Source organism: Uranotaenia lowii, chromosome 2, assembly GCF_029784155.1.
Source record: "Uranotaenia lowii strain MFRU-FL chromosome 2, ASM2978415v1, whole genome shotgun sequence".
In the NCBI taxonomy this organism is placed as follows: domain Eukaryota; kingdom Metazoa; phylum Arthropoda; class Insecta; order Diptera; family Culicidae; genus Uranotaenia; species Uranotaenia lowii.
Genome location: NC_073692.1, coordinates 429,702,971 through 429,708,970, shown reverse-complemented (window position 1 = coordinate 429,708,970; position 6,000 = coordinate 429,702,971). Strand labels below are relative to the sequence as shown.

The 6,000-nt window shown below is 42.7% G+C and overlaps 1 protein-coding gene across 7 annotated transcripts in view; it reads left to right on the top strand.

Moving 5' to 3' along the window:
- Positions 1-517: 517 nt before the first annotated feature.
- LOC129745763 (probable myosin light chain kinase DDB_G0284661) overlaps positions 518-6,000 on the top strand; it is a 52,913-nt gene continuing 47,430 nt past the window's right edge. For 6 of the 7 annotated variants that reach the window (XM_055739099.1, XM_055739098.1, XM_055739097.1 and 3 more), the window contains exon 1: positions 518-885. The gene's annotated coding sequence lies outside the window, so the exon portion shown is untranslated. Of the gene's footprint in view, positions 886-936; positions 958-6,000 lie in introns of those variants that run through there. The other variant, XM_055739093.1, reaches the window with a different exon arrangement.

Sequence of the window (6,000 nt, the reverse complement as noted above, 5' to 3'; positions counted from 1 at the left end):
GTATACGCTGACTAGTAGGTATTATGAATGAAGTATGACGTTTCGCTGGTTTCCTGTTGATATTTTTGGTGCTCAGAATTTCCGCCCCCCGATGACGTGAAAATACCTCACAATATGTACAAGATTCTTCCGAGAGTTAATTTGTGGTCTGTTTATTATAGTTAGTTTTGTGATCTGGAACCATCGGAAGGTAAACAACAGCGACTTTTGATGGAGCCGCATGATCAATGGTTTCCGATCACTCGAGTTCATTTCGAGGAGGTCGTCACTCAATCCCGAAAAATTCCGCACCTTCAAATGGCACTGCGAGAAAATCTCTCAAGGATTTCTGACAGCGCGCACACACGCTCACATCCAAAATAAATTCACTCATTCAATGCAAAAGGAAAATCCCATGCCAAAATTTTCCCGCTCGGGCAGCACTGCTGAATTAGCGCATCGTCTCGTCCACGAAAGATGATCATCCTTGCTTTTGGCCACTCTGCTGATGTGATCATCGCCATCTCCCAGTCAGTGAACATTCGATATTGCTGCCTGACGGACGTAGCAAGCCAGGGAAAATTTCTCGACTCGGGTGCGACTGTTCCGCAGAAAGAAAAGCTAAGCAAAGCGCGTGAATAATAAGAACACCATTTTTGGGTGGAAAATGATCGCGAGTTTCCCCGCGGCAGGAAGAAAACGAAGAAGCAGTGCGCTGTGATTTGAACGCAAGCAGGCGAAAACTATCAATATTCGACTGTTTCCCGGAGTGAAAGTGGAAAAAAAGTGTCGAGGGTGATCGCATAATTCGATTCGGAACGCGCAATTTCCCAGACAGTTTTTCCCGGGGAGCAAGAAAGAAAAAAAGCAACAAGCAGACGGCACAATTTCAGGCAGCATTGCGAGGTAAAATTGTGCTCCAGATTTGCGAGTGGCACAGATCTTCTAAAGATCAGTGAAAATATGCGGTGAATGAAAGTGCGAATTCGAGCGAAGAAGGAAGAAATGTGAAACTGTAGTTGTGACGAGTTGTGTTTCTATACTCTGACAAGGGGGGGGCGAAAAATTGTGGCCCCATCATGAACAGAACACGTGCACGATCGCATCAGACACACGCAACCGAAGGAAAAAAGAAAAACCAAAACTCGCCAAGTGGAGTGGAGATCGACTAATTTCGCAAACGCGCTTTCCCTGCTCTCGTCGTATAAAATTGTAAAACAAAGTTGAGGAAGCGGGGACTGCGACGCCTAGAATGAATTTAAATGCCAAAGTTCTGACCACCAAGCGTGGTTTTCTCATGTATATAGATCGTTGCCTTGACGTAACTCGAAAAAGTAATGTTGATGCATTCATGAGGTAGCAATTAACGAAGTTTTGAAAATACTTTATATTTTAAATGATTTACCTAACTAACACTTTTAAGAAAATGATTCAAGAAGTATTTTTGTTACCACCAACGTTTTCATGAACAAGTTTGACTAGTTTTCAGATTCATGGCCTCCTCTGACGGCGTTATTTCGATCAAACGCATAGCAAATCATATTTCCCAAGTTTTTATCACTTACAAAATTGAAAGAACCAAGTTTATATTTTTCCAAAGTTCATCAGTTTTGAAGCAATCCTTATACCGGTTTTAAAAAAAGTCGAGGTTTCATCTCAACTTTTTTTTAAAACCGGTATAATGGATAACGGATGTGGTTTCTCTGGTCGGATTTTGGGTCTAAACCGGTTGTTGTTGTTTATTCTTGGGTCTAATTTATACAAGAATTGGACCAACGAAATAAGATCCAAATCAGTGAAAAAACCGGCTATCTCACTAGAGTTCCATTAACTGTCAGAAGGTTTAGAACTGTGTCAAATTGGTTCCAAATCTCATCAGTTTTGGACCAATCCTTATACCGGTTCTAAACAAAGTGAGTTGAAACTGGTTTAATGGACCACGAAAGGTTTGGGTTGCTTTGGTCGGAATTTGAGATAAAACAGGCTGTTTGGACCACAGATAGAGGTGCTCTTAGGGATTCAATTAATCCATTGAAAATATTATAGAAAATTTGTTTGAAATGTATTAAGGTACACTATTGCTATAAAAATTTGGAAAAATGAAGTTTATATCATTCTCTACTGATTGGAATGAAAATTTTGCTCTATTCATACCTTTGAGTAAACTTTTGTTAAATTTTTCAAACACCCAGAAAAGTCCTCATCCAATTAGTTGATACCGAAAAACTTGGATGTTGGAATATGTTTCATTATCTTTCTAGAATTTAAAGTCATCGAAGCATGTTTCTGGATGGCATTACGGCGAATTCTGTTCGTGGAATATGCCATGCCTTCACCCGAAAATTTCCTAGTATCTTTACTTCATCTTCAATATCCACAGCACATTTGGCAAGCGCTGTCAGGAACGTTTCGCCATTGGGCCAAATGGTGTTGAAATCGAGGAAACAGTCATCTCTTAAGCAGCAGCGAAGCTCAAAAATTTATTTTAAACGGGCTCAGACGGGATACCTACCAGTTGCTTTTTAAAAAGTTTCATGCCTGTTTTGTTGACTCCAACTCGGCTCATTTTCAAGCTCCGCTTAATAGTGCTACCTTTCCTTTACAATGGTTCCCGGTGCATAAAAAGGAGATAGTAGCAAAAATCCAGCAAAAATAGCATCTCCAATGATCAGCACGGGTTCATGTCCAAACTCTCTACGACAAGTAACTTGCTAACGTTCACTTCTTCTGTGCATAAAAGTTTTGCTGCCAAATCTCAAACTGATGCTATCTGCTATCTGCGATCTGTCTGCTGCATTCGACAAGATGAACCATCGGAAAACTCGAACGCTAAGGATTCTGTGGTGTTCTACTTGGCTGGTTCCGCAGTAACTTAACTGATCGTAAATCGATGTGCCTCAAGGTAGGCATCTAGGACCGATGATTTTCCTAATTTATTCCAACGACGTGTTGTCACTTCTCAGCCGCGCCATACTTTGCTATGCTGATGACTTAAAACTGTTTCACACCATAAAAGACCACACCGAGATAAATTTTCTGCAATGTCAGTTCAACATCTTCGCTGGTTGGTGCGACATTAATACTGCCTGTCATTAAACCGCAGCAAATGTGCAGTCATCAGCTTTACTAGTAAGCGATAGCCTTCAATAGTGGAGTACTTCTTTGGAGACGAGCCCATGGCACGTGTGCACCACGTTAACGATCTTGGCGTAATCCTAAATCAGCAGTTTCATTTTAAAGAATTGCGGAGGACTTCAAGGATGTGTATTGACTTTTTTTTTAGTTGGTAACCACAGGTGGTAAATCCCGGTTTACGGATTGTATTCCAAGGCACGGCGAGCCACCGCGTCCCCCCAGTTTGCTATTCTGGGTCCATGAGTACAATGGGGAGACTCGTGATATACTCCGTGTATGCCCCCTACTTCCTAAACTCCACCTGGGGCCGCAGACCTGGTTCCCACCTCGAACTGTTTAGTACATTATGCTTCAATAGTGGGAGGTCTATTCGCGCTAATGCGCTCCAAGGCAATACTCATTAACGAGACCACTTTCAGCAAAACCTCTCGTCTTTACGACTCGACGCCTAAACTCTCCTCAAACGACTTGAGAACCGACATCTCCTCGCAATGACTCGAGATTCTCACGCAAACCTCTCCTCTCGCGACTTGAGGCCTGATCTCTCCTCTAACGACTTGAGATCCGACCCCTCCTCCCATCGACTCGAGGTTTACCTCTCCTCTGCACGATTCAAGGCTCGATCTCTCCTCTAACGACTTGAAATCTGACCTCTCCTCGTAATGACTCGAAGTGACCACTTGTACCCCTCCTCTTGTTGATAAGAGGCCTGATCCCTCCTCTAACGACTCGAGACCCGGCCCCTTATCATAAACACTCGGGGTTGACCACACAAACCTCTCCGCCTGAAGATTTGAGGCCTGACCTCTCCTCTAACGACTCAAGGCTCGACCTCTTATCTTCAGGGTTCGAGATTTGCTACCTTGCCCGTTATGTTCCAGATCGAGAGCAGCTTATCATAGACTCGCGCCTTTCACGGCACACGCGCGGGACTTAACGCAACGACTCGGATGATTCCCGACGAAGACGTCATCCTACTCCGACTCGAATGGCTCACCCGGCGTCGAGAGCCACTCTACCCGTGGGTATTCCCCGAACGTAGAATAACCCTTTCCCAACGATTTCCACTGCGAAGAAGATCATGTCTTATCCCCGCAGCTTCTGTCGTTGAGAACCGCCCTACTCGGATACTCCCCGAAGGTGGAGCATCCTACGCACGAACGCGGCGCACCCACGGCATCCGCTACGCAGAAGGTATTGTCTTATCTTTGTAGCCTCAGACCGTGGGGTCGGACGCACTCTACTCAACAGCCCCCCGTCGATGGGGTCAGTCTACTCCGACCGTTGTCCGGTCTTCTTTATCCCCCGTGGCTGGCAACCCTAGGATTTTTGGCCCGCGAATTTTCCTGCCCGTTGTGTGCCAGATCGAGAGCAGCTTGTCCTGGACTCGCGCCTGTCACGGCACACGTTAAATAATTATTAAATATTCTTTGTTTGGCACGACGAAGGCCTTCGCCAAGGGAAAATTATTTTGTCGTTTGATTATTGGCGCAACAATGACCTCCGCCTTAAATTATATTTGATAGCCTGAACCCTTAGAGCGGGATTGACTGTTTATTTGACATGCAATCACTTAAATGATTTGTAGTATTGTAGCAAGATGAAGACTTCTGCTAGAATGATTGGTGCGATGAAGACCTCCGCCTAAAGTGCAACTATTTGAAGTATTTTAGAGAGATGAAGACTTCCACTAGAACGATTGGCGCAACGAAGACCTCCGCCTGAATTGTAAATGATTTGTATTATTTAAGCGAGACGAAGACTTCGAAGACCACCACTTAAATTGCTTATGATTTGAAGCATGTTAGCGAGATGAAGACCCTAGAATTGGCGCGACGAAGACCTCCGCCTGCAGTAAATGTAATGGTTTAAATGATTCAAGTTTTTTGAGCGAGGTGTATAGTATTCCGATGTATTGCTTACACATCTTAGATAATTCCAATTGAATGGCTCCGCCACGATAAACACGAAAAAGCAGTCAAAACAGTGAATTCCACAAAATTCTACGAGATATATTTGGTTAAGAGTGGTGAAGATTCCCACTAAAATAATATCGACCAGATGAAGATATGTGAAGCTGATTTCACTTTTTACGTTCGCAGATAATTTACACTGCTTGGGAAGATTTCGTATCTTAGAGTCCGGAAGCAATGTCGGTACAATAGTGTTACATCATGTTCGAAGAATTGAATCCTTTGCACCAAAGCTATACTGTGTTGAGCATCTCACCTAGTTTGAACCAATGAGACATAATTCACCGGAAATTCGTCTGAGATTTCTTAATCTCATATCTCAACATTATTTGCCGGTAATAATCATCCAGATGAATTGGCTGCTAGATCCTACGGCAAAAAATGCTCATCGTACCTCGATTAATGGTGCTCTGTTCGCCTCCTGTCAACAAGTTAAAGTAGAAAATAATTTTCAAGTTAAAACTTGAGGAACAATTAGAACACACAAGATGATTTATCGATATAAAGAGCTTATTTTCCGATGCTCAAAAATTATAATTTTTCGGCACTTGAATTAGTTTTTTTCACTTTATGTCAGAGCCAAGGTTTTCGTCAACTGTGCGGATTTTAGCGGCTAGATTACGCCCCTAGCTTTTTTGCTGAAGAATTAATACTATAGGAACTACAAAACTGTTCATCATGAAAATTTATTCAAGAAAATACCTACTACCGTAGAAAAAAGAGACGTGTTCACTTCGCCCTAGGTGCTCGTTATGCCCTCATCTCTATTATAGATATTTAAGGGCCAAAAAATTCTGTCATGGCGTTCTTGAATAAACTTGATAAAGCATAGGTAATCTTCTAGCTTCTCTTATTCTAGGGACAAAGATCATATTTAGAACCTCCTTGAAAAGAAAAATAATATTTCTCGATT